We start from the raw sequence: 26,644 nt of genomic DNA on the forward strand, positions 1-26,644 counted from the left end.
ACGACCCGTTTGCCAGGCCTAACGTTTTTGCATTGTAGATGGATTGTTAGAACGTTTTTAAGTGTAATCTATCTTTTGTTTTCAATGTTTAATTCAAGTTTTCTTTGTTTTGTTGTGAACATGAGAGGCTAAACCTGTTTTAGCTAGGGGAGGTTTGAAACCATGATTATGTTTGTGATATGAATTGATTAATTCCAGTTGTGATTTCATAAATTGTGAATGCAATTTACTTAACCGTTTGATTGAGAACTTATTCTTGTATGTTGATTAGGGAGGCCTACTTAATTTGCATGCTTGAATTTGGTGCTAGAATACAAGGGAGTTTCACATAATCGTTACAAACTTATATTCACAAGTAGTTAAGATTGTTTTCACAATCATGTTAAGTTAAATTCCTAGCATGAGTATCATGATGTCATAGTCATGAATGCTTTGTCAATACTTATGATTTTCATAGAACGTAATGATCTTTGATTGTATCTCTATTATGATGTCATGCAGGGAATTTTTGAAGAATGCTTTGCGTTGTCGAATGATGTCATCCAATCCAACAACTAAAGGAGAATCTGAGGGTTAATTAGTGATGTCACAATTAATACGGGGTGTTGAGGTTCATGATTTATTGAGAAAGCAACTGGAAATCAATTTGTGTTCGAATGTATCATGTGTGGAAAAGAATCCTTGATAGGAGCATATTTAGGCGACTTAGTTAGCTTGTTTTCGTGCATTTATGTTGTTCATTCAGAGTTATTTTAGTAGTTTAAACTATTTTCGTGTGTTTATAGGTTCACATGGCTAAGGAAGCAAAAAGGTGCATTTTGGAGCATTTTGGAGCAAAATTGGACTTGGAATGGATAGCATATGTTTGGAGCAAAAGAAATGGACGAAATAGAAGACCTAAAGGTGTTAGGATTCCTAATCACAAGAGGATTCCTAATCAAAAGAGGAATCCTAGTCAAAGAAGGTTTCCTACTTGGAGTAGGAAAGTTAAGCCAAGGTTTCCTATTTTGGTTTAACCTTTCCTAATCCTTAAAGACCCCATGTTTCAGCAACATTGAAGACTTCTATGCATTCTAGGACACAACCCAAGCCTTCCTTGCGACTTAACATTCCTTGCCGTGCACCCCATTGACTTTCCCTTCCTTGTCGTGCAAGGGAGGCCCTTGTTTCCTATTCTATGTCATAAAACCACATTCCTTTTCACTCTAATCTTAGCCGCACCTGACATACCTTTTCTATCCTAAATCCTTACGTAATTTCAGCATTAAAACACATTCGCTTTTCATATAATCAATGTTGCAAGTTACCTTCCCTTTCCCTTTGATTTCTGATTTCGTATCTCATTTTCCTTAGGGATTTGGGGGTCTAATCCTTTCCTAAATTATGTAATAACCTTAGGATTTTTTCTCCCAAATCAATATCAAGGCCGCACCTCTCATTCAACCCTAATCACTCTCACACACAATCTGCCATCATTCACAGAAACAAGCCTCCTTGCCGTAGCCTTTAACCCATCATTCCACCATTCATACACATTCGTACCTTCATCCAAGCATCCATACACTATCCCCAACCTTTGCCGCACCACCCTACCAACCTAAATCCATTCACAACCCAGAAATCCATCCATAAATCACCCTAGACCTCTTGTGCCGCAACCTTGCAAGGAAGAAGAGAAGAAGCCTTGGACGTTTATGCATTCAAGTTGGAGTGTTGAAGTGTTTTTAGGTGTAATCTATCTTTTGTTTTCAATGTTTAATTCAATTTTCCATTGTTTTGTTGCGAACATGAGAGGCTAAACTCGTTTTAGCTAGGGGAGGCTTTGAAACCATGATTATGTTTATGATATGAATTGATTAAGTCTAGTATTGATTTCATAAATTGTGAATGCAATTTACCTAACCGTTTGATGGATAACTTATTCTTGTATGTTGACTAGGGAGGCCTACTTAATTTGCATGCTTGAATTTGGTGCTAGAATATAAGGGAGTTTCACATAATCGTCACAAACTTATATTCACAAGTAGTTAAGGTTGTTTTCACAATCGTGTTAAGTAAATTCCTAGCATGAGTATCATGATGTCATAGTTACGAGTGCTTTGTCAATACTTATGATTTTCATTGAACGTAATGATCTTTGATTGTATTTCTATTATGATGTCATGTAGGGAACTTTTGAAGAATGCTTTGGGTTGTCGTATGATGTCATCCAATCTAATAACTTAAGGAAAATCTAAGGGTTAATTAGTGATGTCACGGTTAATCTGGGGTGTTGAGGTTCATGGTTTATCGAAAAAGCAACTGGAAATCGATTTGTGTTTGAATATGTCATGTGTGGAAAAGTATCCCCTAGCTATCTAATCATCCATTGGTTTTCCCAAATTCGTCAAAATCTCTTTTAAGTCTTTTGTTTACTTGTTTTTCTCTTAAATTCATCCAAAACCCAATCCCCTTTACTTGTTTCAAATCTGTCCTAAAGTGTGTTTTTGAGTCTTTTGAGTCAAAACCAATTGTATTTTCGTCCAAATTGAGTCCTAGATTCTAGTTTGAGTCTTTTTGAGTGTTGTGTGTTGTTTTAAGTCTTTAAAGTTTGTTTTGAGTCATATAAGTTTAGTTAAGAGTCTTTGAGTTTGTTTAAGCGTTTTTAAGCATATTTTCCTAATTTTGAGTCAGTTTTCATTAGGTTAGTATACCCTCCTAATCCCCGGCCTAGAACGATCCCTACTTATATATATATATACTACATGATGTGAAAATTACTTGACACACAAATTAAACCCTATTTGTGACAATTGTAGTAGATATGTAAGTAGGGATGGTTGAATGGTTTCTGCCCTTGGGACAGAAATGGACAAAAAATGAAGTGAAATGGGAGAAGTTATGCGTGTGTAATGGACTGAGTGAAGAGGAAAGAATGCCGACCCCTTGTTGTGTGAAGTGAGACTTGTTTTATAGAAAGGAATGTGGCTCCAACACTCAGATTGGATCTCCATCTGCCAAGTGAGATGGAATTGATGGGTTTCTGAGGTAGTGGACGCATGGCATGGACAAGATCTGCAAGTATGTGTTAATGTATTCAAAGAAGCATGTGCCCTTGCTTCAACAAGTGAGTGGAACCTGCAAAGGTGAATTGGCCATTTGAAATTGTTTGTACAAATCTGGAAAGGGAAAGAAAGCACACGGCATGGACAAAGGGGGTTGGAATCACATGGAATGATGGGATGAAATGGATTTCTGAAATGATGGCTGAAAGGAGTGGACATGATCTGCAGGTATATGGTTTGTTTAATCCAAATGCATGTGGATTTCTGCAAAGATGAAATGGAGAAAGGTAATGGAATGCACGGTCAGGTTGTGGACATGCATGTGAATGCATGTTTTGATGTTTTAGAAGTGCATAATCTGACTTGGAACCACATGGGATTTGCATGACATGATTGTGTTTGTTGGTGGAAATATGGCTGAATGTTTTAGTTAATGGGAATGAGTGTTTTTGGTGCAAAATGGAGCTGGATGATAGGAGCATATTCATGCGACTTAAATGGCTTGTTCTCGTGCATTTACGTTATGTTTCTCTCGTTATTTTAGTCCTTTATGCTTCTTTTGTGTGTTTTCAGGTTCTAAGGGCCTAGGGAGCAAGAAAGTGCATTTTGAGGCCATTTGGAGCATTTTTTGGCATGGATTGGATAGCTTATCCATGGAGCCAAGAGGATGGACGAATTTGAAGGCCTTGTATTCACTTTGGACATAAAACAAAGGGCCTAGCCCATTCTCTCTTATTCTCTCCCTTATAGCCATGCAAAGAACCATCCATTCCATAAAAAAAAATCCATCAATTCACATGCAAAACCACCATTAACACACATGCACCCAAACAAAGCCAACCTAGCTAACCCTACATGCATTCTTTATTCACTCTTCATCATTGCATTTATTCTCCAAACACTTTCATTAATTAAAACACATTTGCACATCCACTTATTCTTTCCCCAAAGCCGTGCATTCCCAATCCCTTTCCAACATTTCACATGCATTTCCACCTTGGTCATGCTTTCCCATTTCATTATTCATTCACTTAGCATTCATTCAATCAACCCACATGCACTTTAATCATTCAAACATGTAGCCACATAATCATTCACCCTATCCATTCTTTGTCACAAAACAATGTCACATACACTCATCATCACACAACCTAGCTAACCCTACATGCATTATTTATTAACTCTTCATCATGCATCAACATTTTAAATCATCAAAAACCAACCCATTGCCGTGCATAATCTCTCATCATTTCAGCCACATTTCTAACTCACATGCATCACATTCATTTCCAAACAAAAATCACTTCAAATGCCATGCATTCACATGCATTTACACCACCAAAAACCCCTTTGCCGTGGGCTTTCAATGCCTTTCCAGCTTTCCCTTTTATTTTCCAGCTTTCATTCTTCATCATTGCAGCCATTCCACATGCAATTCTTCATCATTGCACCACAAATCTTCCCATACATTCAAATGCCATGCATTCACATGCATTTCCAGCAAGAAAACACCTAACCCCTGCAAACACACCCCATTTCCAGCTTTCACATGTTGTCCTAGCTGTTTTTCCATCATTCCTCCACACAAACACCTTAAACAAACAGCCATATACATCTCCACTCCTCCTATAAATACCCTTGCATTCCCATCATTCTAGATCATCTCATTTCATACACTTCACACAACACAAACACAACCCTTGTGCCGCAAATCCCCTTCCATTTCTGTGCAGTTTTTCTCCTCCATTGCAGCCACTATCCAACCACTTCCCATCCCTCCAAAACACTTCACATAATCCCCAAAGCTCACCTTAGACCTTGTGCTACAACAACGAGGAAGAAAAGAGTGCCTAAACGTTCATACAATTCAAGTTTGAGTTGTTGGAATGTTTAGGTGTTTCTTTGATTTCAAAGTTTAAATTGAATTCTCTTTGTTTTGTACGTATGAGAATGGAAGAGAAGAGTGCCTAAACGTTCATACAATTCAAGTTTGAGTTGTTGGAATGTTTAGGGGTTTCTTTGATTTCAAAGTTATGAGGAACTAAACCCCCTTTAGCTAGGGGGTGATTCGAAACTATGTTTATATTTGCAATATGAATTGATTAACTTTCGTTGGAATTTCATAAGTTGTGGATTCAATTTGTTTAACCGTTTGATTGATAACTTATTTATGAATGTTTATTAAGAATGCGCGCTTAATTTTCATGCATGAATATGACGCTAGAATATAAGTGAATTTCACCTAATCGTTACGAACTTATATTCACAAGTAGTGGAGGTTGCTTATAAACAACCGCGTTAAATGAATTCTTGGCACTAATTTCATGCGTATTCCATAGTAACGAATGCCTTGTCAACACTTATAGTTTTCATAATGCTTAATGATCTTTGATTGTATCTTTATTGTGCTTTTCACGTAAAGGACTTTTGGAGAATGTGGTGAATTGCGTTGCGCTAACCCATCCAATTCATTAACTTAAGGAGAACTTGACGGTTAATTTAAGCGGACCTAATTAACCCGGAGTGTTGAGTGTCACAACTTATTGAAAGACCAACTGAGAATCAATATTTTATGCAAGTGTAACATGTGTGGAGAAGAACCCCTTGGCTATTCCATCATCCATATTTTTATCACCTTTGTATTTACGTTTTGCCCTTACTTATAATCTTTCCATTTAATTTAATCTTGCCCAAACACATTTCCCCCATATTTCGTTGAGTCTTAATCATTCGTATTTGTTTTATTTTCGTGTTTTAAGTATTTGGAGTCTTGTGTACTTGTTTTGAATTCTTGTTAAGTAAGTTAAGTGTTTTAAAAGTTAGTTTTATTTATTTGAGTCAAGTGTTTAGTATCCCTAGTTAATCCCCGGTTAGAACGATCCCTACTTATATCATTACTACAATTGTCACAAATAGGGTTTAATTTGTATGCGTATAATTTTCGTATCAAATTTTGGCGCCGTTGCCGGGGATTGGCAAAATTGCTAATCCCTTGTCTTGAGTCTTGTTTAAATTGTTCAGTTCTGTTTTTGTTTTAATTTGTTTTGCACCGTGTGTGTGTGTTTTATTTTCTTACTTGTGTGCAGGTACTAGTTTATGACCCGTAGCTCACAACCTGTTCGTGAGCATATCTCTGACTTTGACGGTGATTTCGAGAGGACTTTGAGAAGGAACAAGAAATTGCAAGAGTCTAATCCTCCTAGTCCCGAACCTGAAGTAGAAGAGGAAGCCACGGATTGGGTTAAAGAGGAAGTACCAACCATGGCCGTGGACAATCGAACCATCAAAGAGCTTTCTGCCTCGAGTTTGGCCAATGCAGCCCCTCTTTGCATCCAATACCCCAATGCAGCCCCTGAGAAGACCGATGAGTTTGAACTTAAGTCTAGCTTGTTGCACCACATTCCAAAATATCATGGGCTTTCCATGGAAGATCCCAACAAGCATCTCAAGGAGTTCGAGGTTGTTTGTTCGAGCATGACACCCATAAATGTCGATGGGAACATTCTGATGATGAAGGCTTTTCCATTCTCTCTTGTGGAAAAGGCTAAGGATTGGCTTTATGAATTGGCACCCGGAACCGTTACTTCTTGGGAGAGCATGAAGAGAGCGTTCTTGGAGAAGTTCTTCCCTACTTCAAAAGTCATTCTCTTGAGGAAGAAAATTAGCGGAATCCAACAAAGTCAAGGAGAATCTTTTCCGGCATATTACGAGCGTTTTAAAGCCCTTGTTGCATCATGTCCTCAACATCAAATGAAGGAGGAGCTTCTCCTTCAATACTTCTATGAGGGCCTTCTTCCCATTGAAAGGCAAATGCTCGATGCTTCGGCGGGAGGTGCATTGGTGGACAAAACACCTATGGCAGCCAAGACCCTAATTGCAAACCGTGCTCTAAATGCACAACAATATGAAGGACTCGGGCAAAGAGAGGGGCCACGACAACAAAGTGTGAATGAGGTAAGTGCAATTTCTGATATTCAATCACAATTGGCTAATCTTACTTCTCTTGTGTCTCAGGTTGTCAAGGGGTCAAAACCACAAGAAAACCAAATGTGTGGCGTGTGTTCAATGCAAGGGCATCCATCCGAGACATGCCCTCAGTTAATAGAGAATGGAGGATGGGAATCTGCCAATGCCATGGGCTATGGGAATCAAAACCAACCGAGGAACGATCCATATTCTAACACATATAATCCAGGTTGGAGAGACCACCCAAATTTCAGATGGAGAGATGCACAACAACCTGCCCAACAATCTGCACCACAAAGGGGATTTCAACAAAACCCCCCTGGGTTCCCGCGGCCATACCAATCCAACCAACCACCATCGTCTCAAAACAACTCAGGTTCGTCTTTTGATAATTCTCAAGTTATTCAATTGCTAACTACATTGGCGCAGGGGCAAGAAAAACAAGCAAAAGACATGCACAATTACGCCAATGAGGTGCAGAATCAAGCTCAAGAGGTGAAGGAGTTGAAGAGACAAGTGGGACAAATGGCTGAATTCATGGGGCAATTTAGTAGAGAACAAGGCAAGTTACCAAGTTCAACGCAGGTGACTCCAAAGGGTGGCTTTGAAACCGCCAATGTAATCACCTTAAGAAGTGGCAAGGAAGTTGGAACTACCTCACAACCACCAAAATCAAGCCAAGAAGAGGAGGAAAAGCTGTTGCAAGAGAAAGACAGGAAGGGTAAAGCCACGGAAAGGGTGGAACAACCATTGCCACAACCACTTCAAGCTCCTAGGCCGTCCAACAAATGTAAGGTAGGTCCAAACTCAATGGTTTTTAACGTGATTCCACCAAATGTGCCCTTTCCTAGCAGGTTTATGCAAGCCAAGAAAGAGGAAGATGAAAAAGACATCCTGGAGACGTTTAGGAAGGTGCATGTTAATATCCCGCTCCTTGATGCAATAAAGCAAATTCCGAAGTATGCGAAGTTTTTGAAAAAGATTTGCACAACAAGGAAACGGATTCAGGAAAAAGAGGTGGTACATGTAAGTGAGAATGTCTCTGCAATATTGCAAAGAAAGTTACCACCTAAATGCAAAGATCCAGGTAGTTTCACCATCCCTTGTGTAATTGGTAATAAAAGGTTCGAACATGCTATGCTAGATTTAGGTGCATCAATTAATGTCATGCCATACTCTGTTTATGCATCTATGAATCTAGGAGAGCTTAAAAATAATGGTGTCATTATTCAATTAGCTGATCGATCTAATGCATACCCGAGAGGAGTTTTGGAAGATGTTCTGGTGCAGGTGGACCACTTGATTTTTCCTGCAGATTTCTATGTGCTTGACATGGAGGAGTCAACCCACTCTCCACCATCGCCACTCTTACTTGGACGACCGTTCATGAAAACAGCTCACACCAAGATTGACGTGGCCAAAGGAGCCTTAACTATGGAGTTTGGTGGTGATATGATTAATTTTGAAGTTTCTGAATCTATTAAGAATACTAATGATGTTCATTCTTGTTTTGTCATAGATGTGCATAAGGACATAAGGCCGAAAAGATCCGCACAAATCAAGAAGGATGCATCTAGAATCACCATCGAAGAAGGAATTGGATTGGAGCACAACGAGCATGCCACTACCCTAAAAACATCCAATATGGCCGTGCCTTGTGCTAAAATTGGCGAGAGGGTGGTTGTCCTTGGGGCATTGCCACAACATCCTAGTAAGTTTCCAATCCCAATTCCGAGTCCCATTTCAACTAATAGGTTGTTACCTTCTTTGGTGCAGGTACCCAATCAATCTCAAGGTGGTTGGAGCATGTACATGGACATTCAGAACCAAAACATCACCATCAGGGAGGATCACTATCCCCTTCCATTCAGTGAGCCGGATTATGGAAGTGTTGAAGGGCATGTTATGGAGGAGATCCCATTGCATGCCGTGGGCTCTAAGTGAGAAATGAAGGTTTCGTCCGGTTGCAAGACGTAAAAGAAAGCGCTACTTGGGAGGCAACCCAATACATTGAATAAAATGAAGCTGTCCATTGATCTCCGGGAAGTTACAAAAAAAAAAAAAAAAAAAAGAAAAAAAAAAAAAAAAGCAGAATAATGTAACTTTCATAAAGGTTGTTTGCTTGATGCCCCACTACGAGGTGCAGAAGCGGAAGGCATAGAAGCGGGAGGCATCGAAGCGGAAGGCATCGGAGCGGGAGGCATCGGAGCTAGAGCATTCCAGGCCTCAATACTTGGCCAAACGCTGGATGACCCAGGAAAAAGGTGCCTCTGGAGACAAGCCGCAAGCCTTTGACGGTCACTGTGAATTCGACCCTCAGATTCCTGCAGCTCATCAAGCTTCCTCTTCATGCCCGACGAATAGTTATTTGCAAGCACATGCAAACTTCTATTCTCGTACTTAAGCTGCTGGATCTCTTGCTTAAGACTCTCCACCTCTGCCATCAATGATTCCACCTGACGGGAGCGGGCAAGCAGGCGTTGGCCCATGTTGGACACAGAACTCGCACACTGAACACTAAGTGCGAGGGACTCTTGAACGGCCAACTCATCGGACCGTCCTGACAGCAACCTACTATCTTTTGGAGTGAGGAGGTTCCTAGCTACTATTGTAGCTGTTGTGGCGTCCTCCATCACGGAGTCTTCACCTGTAAGAAGACCGTTAGAAGATAAGAAAGAAGGGCGCCATACGTTACCTTGACGCGGCGCACCCGTATCACTGCTAAGGCTCAATTCCAAGCTAAGGTTCGATGAGTTTGCCATTTTTCAAAAGTGTTCAAAGAAAAGGGATGGAGTTAAATTTCAAAGGGTCGGAGTCGATTTTCAAGAATGGGAAATCTTCAGAGTGTGTTTGTTGTGGTGATCGATAGCTCAATAAAAAAGCCAAGGCGACGCGTCCACCAATTCAAAAAGCCGGAATTTCCGGCGTAATTTAGGCGACGCTTTCTCGGCTTTTCAGAAGACGTGTTCAACTTTGTCAAAAGATTTCTTCTTTTCAGAAAACACGTGGAGGCCATCATCGCAACTGCACATCTTTAGCCGACAAGCGCTAAGTCCGGCGACGCTTTCTCTGCTTTTCAGAAGACGCGTGCAGCTTTGTCAAAAGGAGCCGCATCTGCACTACCACGTGTCGTTCAGAAAGCGAAGAGGTGTCGTTCAGAAATCGAAGGGGCGCCTGCTCAGAAATCGAAGAGGCGTCTTCAAAGATCGAAAAGGCGCCACTATTTCAAAAAGCCGGATTTGCGGGATCAAAACGTCTGTCGACAAGGGTAAAAGAACAGTACCACCACTTGCTATTATCTCTATATATGTCGACCTTCGTTTTTATGGCAAGGAAAACCTGAAGAAAATGTCCAACTCTCCCTCACCTCTGAGGGCGCACTCCCAGCAAAGCCTTTCGAAATACTCAATTCTTTCTTCTTCCCCAAAGATGATACCAGATGCCTGGAGTACAGATGACCCAGGAGGAAACGGCGGATTGAAGTATGCTGATTCATTCACCGCTTCTTCAAAAGCAAAGGTATCTCATATCATCAAGGTCAAAAGCAAAAGTATCTCATATCATGCTCTTTCCCTGTCTTTTTCTTTGTCCTTGTTCTTACTCGCATGGCAAAGTAAAAGAAGCAATCAGCCGGCACTTGGAGTCAGTCTTCCGATCTGGAGCCAACTGCCTGGAATCTATTCCTGATTGCTTACCTAGCGTTGCTCTCGAGTAGTCATCTTCAACGGTTGATACACTTCCAGAGAAGGGACCACTTCTGCAAAGGGGAGCGAGTAAGGCAAGTGAAAATGATACATTGAAGCATGTGGAGACAAACTTAGGCTGAGTTATCCTCCAACCCTTTTCAATACGAATTGGAAAGATTGAACAAAGAAACAGACCAAAGGAGTAAGCTCAGACCTTCGGGGGAGACCAAAAGAATCCTGCTGCCCAGATCAAGAGTAGCACAAAGGAAAATCAACGATGGGCGGCAACCAGTTCGAGAGTAAGCCTGTGGAATCATCAAGATCAAGCCTCAATGCAATCAACAAAGAGAAGATGGAATTTACACTCCATAACCAGATTTGCGTCCCTAAACTCTTCTCTTTGTTAATTACATTTTGCCATGTTTAGTATGTTTAAGTGCTTTTTGTGTGTTTACTTTTGTTTTGTGTGAATCTATGCTTAAAACATTGAGGACAATGTTTGATTTAAGTGTGGGGGGGGGTAACTAATGTTGTTAATGCAAATTCATGGGATTTTATCACCCATAACTTCAAATGTTGTTCCTTGCTGTTTTAAGGTGTTTTTAAATTGTTTTAGAGTGTTTTAGTGTGTTTTGTTTTATAACTCCGAAAATCACATAAAAATTTGAAAAATATGTTTTGAAAAACCTAAAAAAAAGTGTTTTGAGTCGTTTTTGTGTGTTTGTGTCTTAGGGTACCTTCCAACACAATGATAAGGATTTGGTTTGTAATTGCATGACTATTAAAAAGAGTTATTAACATAGAGAAAAGTTTGATTTACTCTTGGTATATGCTTGGTTATGGTTATAATGTATGACTTCACATGCAATCATAAAAGAAAAATTCGTTTTAGTAACATGCTTGAAGGAAGGAACTCAAACAAACGCTACAACCCTGTGAGACTCGAGCCATTACCTTCTTTGGAGAGTTATTTTCTGTGATTCTTTGGTTTCTAAAGTTGTTGCATGATCTCATTATTCCTTGTTTGGTTGCTACTTAGAATGCAATTGTATCATGATAGAACTAAATGCTAGAACTTATATCCGTTTCATTCAAAGCATGACATTGAATTGCATAACATATATCAAGATGAAGTTGTGTAGTTGCCACCATAACCAAATAGCCTTACTCCCCATATTTCGTATTTGTTGTAAGTGTTAACCCCGTTGAGCCTCGTTTTGCCTTTATTCCTTGTTTACCCGCATCACCCCTTACCTAGCTTAGAGTAGGACTTTCCTATACCCTTGTTCTTAAAGTATAGTGAGCATGACTTAAATGAATTCCTTTTGAGTTACATTATGCAAGAAAATGAATGTGGGGGAGTAAAAGTTTGTTCTTACGTTTATATGTATGTTTTGAGATTCAAAAGAAAAAAAAAAAAAAAAAAAAAAAAAAAAAAGGAGTGAAAATAAGTAAGAATGAACTCACGAGCGTTGATGGTTGAAGAAAGGGTCCAAAAAGTTGAATATGGCCCTAAGTTTTGTGTGACTTTCCCTTGGGTGTTCAAAGTTGACTTCTGCGTTCTTAAGGGAATTCTAAGTGCCTAATTCAATACTTTGCTCACTGTTGCTTTAAGAATGTTTGTTTATCCTTCACCTTTCATTGTTAGCCAATACCCTAGCCCCGTTACTAACCTTTGACTTCTATCTTGAGTGTTATGTGTTTCAAAATGTGGAGTTTGGAATTGATATGAGCTTATGGTGTCACTGGTTCTCGCGTCTAAGTAGTAGCATTCCATTCATGAGATCATATCTAAACATGCTTATTAACTCCAGAAATTGCTTCCTTTGAAATACATATATGTGAGTGTTCGTTTTTATGTTTACATCAATCTTCTCACATATAACTAGTTTAGGGTGTGTAGTCAGAAAATCTGAGTGAAAACTGAGTGCATATCTTGTAAGGAATTGAGCAAATTCTCTAAGGCATGTTACTACATTCAAAACATGGTTTTAAATACTTAATTGTGAAATAGTATGTCGTGACTGTGATTAAGAATGTAATTAAGTGTGAAGATGACTAAAATCTGTGGGAATGATGATTTTTAACATGTCATGTGCATTGGAAATCCCTAAGACGATTGTTGGAAGGTTTAGGTTTTGTTTTGTTTTTTTTGTTTTGCTCGAGGACTAGCAAAAGATAAGTGTGGGGGAGTTTGATAGGAGCATATTCATGCGACTTAAATGGCTTGTTCTCGTGCATTTACGTTATGTTTCTCTCGTTATTTTAGTCCTTTATGCTTCTTTTGTGTGTTTTCAGGTTCTAAGGGCCTAGGGAGCAAGAAAGTGCATTTTGAGGCCATTTGGAGCATTTTTGGGCATGGATTGGATAGCTTATCCATGGAGCCAAGAGGATGGACGAATTTGAAGGCCTTGTATTCACTTTGGACATAAAACAAAGGGCCTAGCCCATTCTCTCTTATTCTCTCCCTTATAGCCATGCAAAGAACCATCCATTCCATCAAAAACAATCCATCAATTCACATGCAAAACCACCATTAACACACATGCACCCAAACAAAGCCAACCTAGCTAACCCTACATGCATTCTTTATTCACTCTTCATCATTGCATTTATTCTCCAAACACTTTCATTAATTAAAACACATTTGCACATCCACTCATTCTTTCCCCAAAGCCGTGCATTCCCAATCCCTTTCCAACATTTCACATGCATTTCCACCTTGGTCATGCTTTCCCATTTCATTATTCATTCACTTTGCATTCATTCAATCAACCCACATGCACTTTAATCATTCAAACATGTAGCCACATAATCATTCACCCTATCCATTCTTTGTCACAAAACAATGTCACATACACTCATCATCACACAACCTAGCTAACCCTACATGCATTATTTATTAACTCTTCATCATGCATCAACATTTTAAATCATCAAAAACCAACCCATTGCCGTGCATAATCTCTCATCATTTCAGCCACATTTCTAACTCACATGCATCACATTTATTTCCAAACAAAAATCACTTCAAATGCCATGCATTCACATGCATTTACACCACCAAAACCCCCTTTGCCGTGGGCTTTCAATGCATTTCCAGCTTTCCCTTTTATTTTCCAGCTTTCATTCTTCATCATTGCAGCCATTCCACATGCAATTCTTCATCATTGCACCACAAATCTTCCCATACATTCAAATGCCATGCATTCACATGCATTTCCAGCAAGAAAACACCTAACCCGTGCAAACACACCCCATTTCCAGCTTTCACATGTTGTCCTAGCTGTTTTTCCATCATTCCTCCACACAAACACCTTAAACAAATAGCCATATACATCTCCACTCCTCCTATAAATACCCTTGCATTCCCATCATTCTAGATCATCTCATTTCATACACTTCACACAACACAAACACAACCCTTGTGCCGCAAATCCCCTTCCATTTCTGTGCAGTTTTTCTCCTCCATTGCAGCCACTATCCAACCACTTCCCATCCCTCCAAAACACTTCACATAATCCCCAAAGCTCACCTTAGACCTTGTGCTACAACAACGAGGAAGAAAAGAGTGCCTAAACGTTCATACAATTCAAGTTTGAGTTGTTGGAATGTTTAGGTGTTTCTTTGATTTCAAAGTTTAAATTGAATTCTCTTTGTTTTGTACGTATGAGAATGGAAGAGAAGAGTGCCTAAACGTTCATACAATTCAAGTTTGAGTTGTTGGAATGTTTAGGGGTTTCTTTGATTTCAAAGTTATGAGGAACTAAACCCCCTTTAGCTAGGGGGTGATTCGAAACTATGTTTATATTTGCAATATGAATTGATTAACTTTCGTTGGAATTTCATAAGTTGTGGATTCAATTTGTTTAACCGTTTGATTGATAACTTATTTATGAATGTTTATTAAGAATGCGCGCTTAATTTTCATGCATGAATATGACGCTAGAATATAAGTGAATTTCACCTAATCGTTACGAACTTATATTCACAAGTAGTGGAGGTTGCTTATAAACAACCGCGTTAAATGAATTCTTGGCACTAATTTCATGCGTATTCCATAGTAACGAATGCCTTGTCAACACTTATAGTTTTCATAATGCTTAATGATCTTTGATTGTATCTTTATTGTGCTTTTCACGTAAAGGACTTTTGGAGAATGTGGTGAATTGCGTTGCGCTAACCCATCCAATTCATTAACTTAAGGAGAACTTGACGGTTAATTTAAGCGGACCTAATTAACCCGGAGTGTTGAGTTTCACAACTTATTGAAAGACCAACTGAGAATCAATATTTTATGCAAGTGTAACATGTGTGGAGAAGAACCCCTTGGCTATTCCATCATCCATATTTTTATCACCTTTGTATTTACGTTTTGCCCTTAATTATAATCTTTCCATTTAATTTAATCTTGCCCAAACACATTTCCCCCATATTTTGTTGAGTCTTAATCATTCGTATTTGTTTTATTTTCGTGTTTTAAGTATTTGGAGTCTTGTGTACTTGTTTTGAATTCTTGTTAAGTAAGTTAAGTGTTTTAAAAGTTAGTTTTATTTATTTGAGTCAAGTGTTTAGTATCCCTAGTTAATCCCCGGTTAGAACGATCCCTACTTATATCATTACTACAATTGTCACAAATAGGGTTTAATTTGTATGCGTATAATTTTCGTATCACTGGACAAGGCAAGGGAATACACGGCACAAGTTATGTGGAATAACAAGGTGTGAGAAATCTGATTTGGTGCTAGAAGTGCATAAAATGATGGGATGACATGAGAATGCACGGCCAAGGTTGTGAACATGCATGTGAATGCATGTTTTGGTGTTGGAACCACATAGCTGACTTCAATGTTTTTGGCTTGTTTAGAATCACCCAATATGGCCGAATTGCATCTCTTAACACTTCACATCTTTTCTGGAATGTTTTTACTTCATTTGCCTTCCCATTGATCCAAATTCCCACTTGGCTGCACACTAACACCAAATAATGTAAAATGCAACTAGTTTAATCCAAAACAATCACAAAGACGCCAAATAAGGAAGATATAAATGCATGCAAAATGTGACTTATCAAATACCCCCAAACCTGGTTTTTGCTAGTCCTCGAGCAAACTTAAAACTAAAACACACCAACACAAACATCTAACTAAACCACTTTCGCTGGCTAAACGATTGCACTGAGCATGTGCAACAAGCCTTTGAACCCCTAGGTGTCCCTAGTTGGAGGAGTTGTGTCTCCTGAGGGCTTACAGTGATGACACCCACAAACATCCACCAAATTTGCCAACAACTTGGTTACTACAAGCTTTAAACAAACTAATAAGAACCAATGAAGATTTTGTTTTACATTCAAACTCAAAAGTTTTCCACTCCAAAGAATCGTATCAATTGTAACGTATAAAGATATTTCTCCATATCTTACAACTTCAAAGTCACCATACCTAAATGTTTAAGATAGAATTCGCCTCAACTCTACTCCTCACAGTTTCCACTCAAGTTCTCACTCAGATCTTAAGGTTTAGTCTCTCAACAACATATATGAGTGAAATTATGTAAAGGGAATCAAAATTCTCACATATGAAATCTGAAATGGAAGCACAGTTTCTGAGTAGATCTCATGAAATGAATCAAATGCTAAGAATATAGAAATACACACACTTATCATCACCCATGAATACATCCTCAATGATCAGTTAGGTCTTCTTCAAGGTTGTAATGCAAGGTTTAGGGTATAGGTTATGAAAGATTTGATATGAAATACTAGAGTTTGGGGCATACAAAAGTGTCTTTGAGGCTCTTCACTGGCATTTGTCTTCTTTTGTTTTTGGCGTCCAGGCCCTATGCTTTATAATGAGGCGATTTGGAATTTGTATCCACTTTGATCCTCTTTTTTTGTTTTTTTTTTTTTTTTTTTAGAAACATTTTCAACATAGGTGCCCTCGGCACACGCCACAATCTTGCTCTATAACTCAATCTACCCTTAGTCTTCATCACATTGGTATTCCCCAAACTATAAGGTATGGCTTGTAATGGGCTAGAATGGGTAGATTATGGTGTGGGTGATGAAAGAGTTAGGCTAAAGTGTTTGGCTGCAACAAGGGTGAATGGAGCACACAAATGGGTAGGATTTAAGCCTTTTAGTAGTTAAACATGCATAGCCTAACATCATCTCATTGAGTTCATTCATGAATGATACTAAATACATGGTATCTGCAAAGGAGCATGATTCTTAGCATCCAAACGAAATAGAATTACTGAGATCATTTAAAGTGAAATTGAAAGAAAAAGATAGGAGTAGAAACACTTTAAACCCTCTCAAAGAAACAATTAGGCTCAAAATAACTCACTAGGGTAGTCTCCACTATTCTTCTTCCAGAATTTGAGTATGGTACCTCCATGATCATAATTTCAAGAGTTAAAGCTTTATACAAGACAACAAGATGCAACACTTTTTCATAGCAACCCAATCGTTTGTTTTCAAACATAGCCCTCATATACATTCATATTAGTAAGCAAAACACCTTTAACCAAAACTAACACATAAAACAAACACAAAACCCAAACCTTCCATCCCACACCCCCAAACCTAACCTAAGCATTGTCCTCGATGCTTAAAATCGTATGCAAAGTAAATAGGCAAAGAATATGGAATGGAAATAACATAAACACAAAATAAGGAAAGAACACAAACCACACTAGGTTGCCTCCTAGCAAGCGCTTTATTTAATGTCTAGGCAAGACATGGTAGCTTGTTCATGGTGTTGTAAACTCAAGAAAATCTACAACTTGATACACTGGCTCTTCCTGCACTTTCTCCAAGTACAGTTTCAATCGCTGCCCATTGACTTTAAAAGAGGTGCCATTCTTCATGTTCTCTATCTCCACAGCTCCGTGGGGAAATGTTTGTAACACTTTGAATGGTCCCACCCACCTAGACTTCAATTTACCTGGAAAAAGTCTCAAACGTGAGTCATACAAAAGTACTTTCATACCTTGGTGAAACTCCTTCCTTAGGATGGCCTTGTCATGATAGAGCTTAGTCCGTTCCTTGTAGATTTTGGCATTCTCATATGCCTCATTTCTAAGTTCTTCCAACTCATTAAGTTGGAGTTTCCTTGCTATTCCAGCATCCTTGTAATCAAAGTTGAACTTCTTGATGGCCCAATATGCACGGTGTTCAAGCTCCATTGGCAAATGACAAGCTTTCCCAAACACAAGGCGATAAGGACTCATGCCAATGGGGGTCTTGTATGCTGTTCTATATGCCCATAGTGCATCATTTAACCTCAATGACCAATCCTTCCTTGTAGGGCTTACAGTCTTCATCAAAATGTTCTTGATCTCCCTATTGCTAATCTCCACTTGTCCTGAGGTTTGAGGATGGTACGGGGTTGCCATTTTGTGGTTGATGTTGTACTTCTTCATCAAGGATTCAAAAGGTTTGTTGCAAAAATGGCTGCCACCATCACTAATAATAGCTCTTGGGGTTCCAAACCTACAAAAAATCACATCTTTAAGAAAATTCAACACAACCTTATGATCATTAGTTCTTGTAGCAATGGCTTCAACCCATTTGGATACGTAATCCACTGCCACTAATATGTATAAGTAGCCAAAAGAGGATGGAAATGGTCCCATGAAATCGATTCCCCAAACATCAAAGAGTTCCACCACCAAAATGTTGTTCAATGGCATCTCATTTCTTCGGCTAATGTTCCCCATTTTCTGGCACCTATCACACTTAGAGCAAAAATCAAAAGCATCTTTGAATAAAGTAGGCCAAAAGAAACCAGATTGTAAAACCTTTAGAGATGTCTTTTTGGCACCAAAATGGCCTCCACATGCCAATGTGTGGCTAAATGTTAGGATGCTTTGTTGCTCACTCTCTGGGACACATCTCCTAATGATTTGATCAGGGCAATATTTAAATAAATATGGTTCGTCCCAAACGTAGTGCTTTACCATGGCAAGGAACTTCTTTCTTTCCTGAAAAGAAAGGTCATTTCTCATTATACCACAAGCAAGATAATTAACAAAATCCGCATACCATGGTTCTTGTTCTTGAACAACAAGGAGTTGTTCATCTGGAAATGATTCATTTAGGGGCAAAGGTTGTCCAACTCCATGGTTTTCATTAAGCCTGGACAAATGGTCAGCCACAACATTATCACTGCCTTTCTTATCTCGAATTTCCAAGTCAAACTCTTGTAGTAAGAGTATCCATCTAATTAAGCGTGGTTTAGCATCCTTCTTTGTCATCAAGTACCTAAGGGCTGCATGATCAGAAAACACAATAACTTTAGATCCCACAAGATATGACCTAAACTTTTCTAAGGCAAAAACAACAGCAAGCAACTCCTTTTCAGTTGTGGAATAGTTAAGTTAGGCATCATGCAGAGTCCTGCTTGCATAGTAGATCACATGTGGAAGCTTGTTCACCCTTTGCCCTAAAACTGCACCAATAGCATAGTCAGAGGCATCACACATTAATTCAAAAGGTAACGACCAATCTGGTGCCATAATAATAGGGGCCGAGGTTAGTTCATATTTCAAAGTATTGAATGCATCCATACAAGCCTTATCAAAATGAAATACAATATCTTTAGCTAACAGATTGCATAATGGACGAGTGATCATTGAAAAGTTCTTAATGAAACGACGATAAAAACCCGCATGGCCCAAAAAACTTCTTACTCCCTTCACAGTGGTGGGGGCTACCATATTGGTGATGACGTCAATTTTGGCTTTGTCCACCTCCATTCCTTTGCTAGAGATTACATGTCCCAACACAATTCCTTGTTTCACCATAAATTGGCACTTTTCCCAATTGAGAACCAAATTTGTTTCCTGACATCTTTGAAGTACTAAAGAGAGATGGTTAAGACATTCATCAAAAGAGGAACCAAACACTGAGAAGTCATCCATAAATACCTCAATGAATCTTTCTACCATGTCAGAAAAGATGGCCAACATGCATCTTTGGAATGTTGTTGGAGCATTGCAAAGTCCAAAAGGCATTCTTCTGTATGCAAATGTGCCAAAGGGGCAAGTAAAGGTTGTTTTCTCTTGATCCTCCGGAGCGATTGCAATTTGATTGTAACCTGAGTATCCATCCAGAAAACAATAAGTGAGTAACCTGCCAATCTCTCAAGCATTTGATCTATGAAAGGCATAGGAAAGTAATCTTTTCTAGTGCTAGAATTCAACTTCCTGTAATCGGTGCAAACACGCCAACTGGCCGTGGGCTTTGTGGGCACAAGCTCATTGTTTTCATTCCTCATCACAGTGATTCCCACCTTCTTAGGCACCACCTGAATAGCACTCACCCATTTGCTATCAGAAATGGGATATATGATCCCCACATCTAACAATTTCAACACCTCATTCCTAACAACCTCCTTCATGTGTGGATTGAGTCTTCTTTGTGGCTCACGGGTTGACTTTGCCCCTTCCTCCAAAAGAATTCTATGCATGCACATGGTAGGGCTTATTCCCTTGATATCTGCAATAGACCAACCAAAAACTGATTTGAACTCTTTTAACACCCTAATTAGTTTATCTTCTTCATTTGGGGTGAGATCAGAAGCTATGATAATTGGAAGAGTTTCAAATTCAGCTAGATATGCATATTTTAGATGTGGTGGAAGTGGTTTAAGTTCAAGTTTTGGTGCCTTAACAGTGGAAGGAGTTAGATGTGACATTGATGGTTCTAAGGGCTCTAAAAAAGGTGAAACATTCAAAGGATACAATGCTAATGCTTCCAAGGCAGCTACTTCTTCCATGAGTGCATCTTCTTCATCAAACTCATCTTGAGATTGACTCAAAACAGTTTGTAATGGTTCATTCGATTGTGCCTGCAAGAACTTAGAGAATACCAATGAATCAAGCACATCAATGGCATAACAATCAAGAGATGAAGAAGGATGAGTGATAGGAGCATATTTAGGCGACTTACTTAGCTTGTTTTCGTGCATTTATATTGTTAATTCATAGTTGTTTTTGGCGTTTAAGCCATTTTCGTGTGTTTTTAGGTTTATGTGGCTAAGGAAGCAAAAAGATGCATTTTGGAGCATTTTGGAGCAAAATTGGACTTGGAAGGGATAACTTATACTTGGAGCAAAAGGAATGGACGAAATTGAAGAGTTGATGTCACAAGGATTCCTACTTGAAGTAGCCACACACCTTCCACATTTCAGCCACATGCACTTGTTCCTCCATCATTGCACCAACAACAACATTGCACATGCACTCCCTTTAATTAATTAACCCACATGCACCCTTTATTCTTTCATCATTCCAGCCACTCCACATCCCTCACCAAGAAATCATTCAACACATGCATCCATAATCATTTCTCCACACCAAAACCGTGCACATGCATTCCCCTTGTGCAATTCCATCATTCCACACCTCCATGGCAGCCACCAACCAACCTAGCTGTCATGTTTCCCCTTTAATCATTCAAACATTCACCCACATGCATTTCTAACCCACATGCACCCTAGATTCTAATCAGCCATTCACATTTAATCATTCATTCCCATCAGATTTCTAGCATATTCACATGCATTCATCCTAGCTGTCATGTTTCCCCTTTCATCATTCCCTCACATTCTTTAAATGAGCCAACACATGCATCCACCTTTCTCCCATCAGATTTCCAACATTGCACATGCATTTCCACCCTTTAATCACATGCATAAATCAGCCACATGCATCTCCCATCACCATTCCAGATTTCCACCAAGTTCCTAGCTATCATGTTCCCCCCATTTCACCTATAAATAAACCTTCATTGCAGCCACAAAGGGGGGGATCCATTCACCACAGAAATAAGGCCTTTGTGCCAGAAATTCACCCATTCCAAACACTCTTCCATATTCCAGAAATTCGTCAAAACCTCTCCACACCCTTGCAGCAGCCACCAAAACACTTTTCTCCTCCATTGCAGCCACTCCAACCACTCCCCAAACCATTCACACCATCAAACTATCCTTAGACCTTGTGCTACAACGAAGAGGAAGATAAGAGGGCCTAAACGTTCATACAATTCAAGTTTGAGTTGTTGGAATGTTTAGGTGTTTCTTTGATTTCAATGTTTAATTTCAATACTCTTTGTTTTGTATGTTTGAGGAATGGAAGAAAAGAGTGCTTAAACGTTCATACAATTCAAGTTTGAGTTGTTGGAATGTTTAGGTGTTTCTTTGATTTCAATGTTATGAAGAACTAAACCCCCCTTAGCTAGGGGGTGATTCGAAATATATGTTTATGCTTGCATTTTGATTTGATTACTTCTAATTGCGTTTCATAAGTTGTGGATTCAATTCGTTTAACTGTTTGATTGATAACTTATTTATGTATGTTTATTGAGAGTGCACACTTAATTTTCATGCATGAATTCGACGCTAGAATATAAGTGAGTATAGTGGTAAGTATTCCCGCCTGTCACGCGGGTGACCCGGGTTCGTTCCCCGGCAACAGCGCCAAAATTTGATGCGAGATTTATACGCACACAAATTAAACCCTCTTTTCGTCAAATTGTAGTATATGTATAAGTAGGGATCGTTCTGGACCGGGGATTAGGAGGGATTGTTAATCACTTGGATTTGACTCAAAAACGTAAAAACACAAAATAAAATACTATACTAGACTCAAATATTGCAAAACTAAACTTTAAAACACTAAAACAAACCAAAAGACTCAAAACAGCACCAAAACACTCAAAACTGCCTTAAAAACACAATCTGGGCAGTTTTGAGCACCTTGAGTACTTTGGACGAATTTGGGAAACAAAATGAATCAAAACACTTATAAACACAAACTAAATGTATTTCTAACTAAATTGATGGAATATAATGATGAAAAACTAGTTAGAGGGTTCCTTATCCACACATGAACATAAGCATATAATTTGACTCCCAGTTATGACTTCAACAAACGATGAATGACAATGCTCCAAGTTAATTAGGTTCGCTTAAACTAACTTTCAGATTTCCCTAGATTCATTGGATTGAATGGGATACGCATTACAACCAAATTATTCCTAATCAAAGTCCCTAACCATGGAATACGCATGATAGAGACATTCAACAAAGATCATTAAGTTCAACGGAAATCATAAACATCGACTAGGCATTCATAACTATGGAATACGCATGTTAATCCAGCCTAGGGTTTACTAAACACAATCGTGACTAGCGATCTTTACTACTCATGAATATAAGTTCATAATGATTAGGTGAAATTCCCTGATAGCCTAGCATCAAGTTTAGGCATGCAAATTAAGTGTCGACCCTCAACCCACATACATAAACAAGTTCTTAATCAAAACAGAAAAGTAAACCACATCTAAAGTTCATGAATTCATAACTGGAGTAAATCAAATCATAACCAACATATGTAAATGGCTTCAAATTCGCCTCTAACTAAAAAAAGAAATTAGTTCCACATGTTTAACATAATTGAACAACAAGTTAAATTAAACTTTAAAACACTAAAACAAACCATTGTATATACCACAAACACTTCCCCCCTTTGTGCCGTGAGTTATGTTAAACATGTTTAACACTACCCAAACCATTCACACCATCAAACTATCCTTAGACCTTGTGCTACAACGAAGAGGAAGATAAGAGTGCCTAAACGTTCATACAATTCAAGTTTGAGTTGTTGGAATGTTTAGGTGTTTCTTTGATTTCTATGTTTAATTTCAATACTCTTTGTTTTGTACGAATGAGGCATGGAAGAAAAGAGTGCCTAAACGTTCATACAATTCAAGTTTGAGTTGTTGGAATGTTTAGGTGTTTCTTTGATTTCTATGTTTAATTTCAATACTCTTTGTTTTGTACGAATGAGGCATGGAAGAAAAGAGTGCCTAAACGTTCATACAATTCAAGTTTGAGTTGTTGGAATGTTTAGGTGTTTCTTTGATTCTCTTTGTTTTGTATCATAAGGAACTAAACCCCCCTTGGCTAGGGGGTGATTCGAAATATATGTTTATGCTTGCGTTTTGATTTGATTACTTCTAATTGCGTTTCATAATTTGTGGATTCAATTTGTTTAACTATTTGATTGATAACTTATTTATGAATGTTTATTAAGAATGCGCGCTTAATTTTCATGCATGAATATGACGCTAGAATATAAGTGAGTTTCACCTAATAGTTACGAACTTATATTCACAAGTAGTGGAGGTTGCTTATAAACAATCGCGTTAAATGAATTCTTGGCATAAGTTTCATGCGTATTCCATAGTAACGAATGCCTCGTCGATGTTTATGATTTCCGTTGAACTTAATGATCTTTGTTGAATGTCTCTATCATGCGTATTCCATGGTTAGGGACTTTGATTAGGAATAATTTGGTTGTAATGCGTATTCCATTCAATCCAATGAATCTAGGGAAATCTGAAAGTTAATTTAAGCGGACCTAATTAACTTGGAGCGTTGAGAAGTTATGGTTTATTGAAATGCAATTGGAAATCATTTTATTATGCAAGTATAACATGTATGGAGATGAACCCCTTAGCTAGCCTTCATTCCATTCAATTCTATCACACATTCACATTTACATTTTGCTTTTACTTACAATCTGTTCTTTTAGTTTAAATTCGTCAAAACCTAAATCCCCCTTTACTTTCTTGTCAAATTAGTTAGAAATCAATTTAGTTTGTGTTTATAAGTGTTGTGATTCAATTTGTTACATAAATTCGTCCAAAGTACTCAAAGTGCTCAAAACTGCCCAGAAAGTGATTTTAAGGCAGTTTTGAGTGTTTTGGGTAATGTTTGAGTCTTTTGGTTTGTTTTAGTGTTTTAAAGTTTAGTTTTGCATTCCTTGAGTCTAGTATAGTGTTTCATATTGTTATTTTACGTTTTTGAGTCAAATCCAAGTGGTTAACAATCCCTCCTAATCCCCGGTCCAGAACGATCCCTACTTATACTTATACTACAATTGAGAAAAAGAGGGTTTAATTTGTGTGCGTATAAATCTCGCATCAAATTTTGGCGCCGTTGCCGGGGATTAGAAAATTTGCTAATCCCTTGGATTGTTTTATTTTCGTTTGTTTTTATTTTATTCCAGTTTCTTAATCTTGTTTTGTTTCTTGTTCTAGGTACTAGTTTATGACTCGGAGTTCTCATCCGATTCGTGAACATATCCTGGAGTGATTGGGTTCTTCGTCCGGCTGCAAGACGTAAAAGAAAGCGCTACTTGGGAGGCAACCCAATGCACCGAATAAAACAAAGCATGTTCAAAAAAAAAAAAAAAAAAAAAAAAAACATGGCAGAACGATGGAGGCTTCACAAAGGTTGTTTACTTAAAGACCCACTACGTGGCAAAACTCTTGAAGCGGAAGGCATCGGGACGGAAGGCATCGGTGCAGAAGATATAGGAGTGGAAGGCATCGGAGCTGGAGGCATCGAAGATAGAGCATTCGAGGCCTCAATACTTGGCCAAACGCTGGATGATCCAGGAAAAAGGTGCCTTGATGCGAAATATATAAGCACACAAATTAAACCCTCTTTTCGACAATTGTAGTATAGATATAAGTAGGGATCGTTCTTGATGCGAGAATTACTTGACACTCAAATTAAACCCTCGTTTGACAATTGTAGTAGAATGGATAAGTGAGGGATCGTTCTAGACCGGGGATTAGGAGGGCTTGCTAAAACCTTCTAAATTGACTTAAAAACATAAAAACTAAATTAAAATACTCTTAACAAGACTACTATGACTCATAATGGCTTTGAAAAACTCAAATTGTCTAAAACAATCAAATTGACTCAAATAGAAGCTAGAACTTGATTTAGACGAATTTGCAAATGTTTATGACTCCAAAAGCTTAAAGATACAAAAATAAAACAAATACGAATGATTAAAACTTAACAAAATAGAGGGGGGGGATTGTGTTTGGACGATATTAAATTAAAAAGACAGAATATAATTAAAGGCAAAATGTAAATATGAATGTGATGAAAATATGGATGATGGAATAGCCAAGGGGTTCTTCTCCACACATGTTACACTTGCAAACAAAATTGATTCTCAGTTGGTCTTTCGATAAGTTGTGAAACTCAATGCTCCAAGTTAATTAGATCCGCTTAGATTAACTTTCAGATTTCCCTAAATTCGTTGGATTGAATGGAATACGCATTACAACCAAATTATTCTTAATCAAAGTCCCTAACTATGGAATACGCATGATAGAGACATTCAACAAAGATCATTAAGTTCAACGGAAATCATAAACATCGACGAGGCATTCGTTACTATGGAATACGCATGAAACTTATGCCAAGAATTCGTTTAACGCACTTATATTCTAGCGTCATATTTATGCATGAAAATTAAGCTTGCAATCTCAATGAACATACATAAATAAGTTATCAATCAAACAGTTAAACGAATTGAATCCACAACTTATGAAATTCCAACCAAACGTAATCAATTCAAATTGCAAATATAAACATAGTTTCGAATCACCCCCTAGCTAAAGGGGGGGTTTAGTTCCTCATAACTTTGAAATCAAAGAAACACCTACACATTCCAACAACTCAAACTTGAATTGTATGAACGTTTAGGCACTCTTCTCTTCCCTTCTCATACGTACAAAACAAAGAGAATTAAATTTAAACTTTGAAATCAAAGAAACACCTAAACATTCCAACAACTCAAACTTGAATTGTATGAACGTTTAAGCACTCTTTTCTTCCTCGTTGTTGTAGCACAAGGTCTAAGGTGAGCTTAAGGGCTTTAGGTGTATGTGGAATGGAGTAGGGAGTGGTTGGAGATGGAAGAATGAAGAGAAAATATGCAGAAAATGAAGTGGGACTCACGGCAATGGAATGGTATTTGTGTTGTGTGAAGTGTTGTGAATGGAAATATGAGATATGAATTGAATGAATGAATGCAAGGGTATTTATAGGAGTAGTGGAGGGAACATATGGTTGT

Source organism: Pyrus communis, chromosome 8 (genome assembly GCF_041283825.1).
Source record: "Pyrus communis isolate YQ-2024b chromosome 8, ASM4128382v1, whole genome shotgun sequence".
NCBI classification, from domain to species: Eukaryota; Viridiplantae; Streptophyta; class Magnoliopsida; order Rosales; family Rosaceae; genus Pyrus; species Pyrus communis.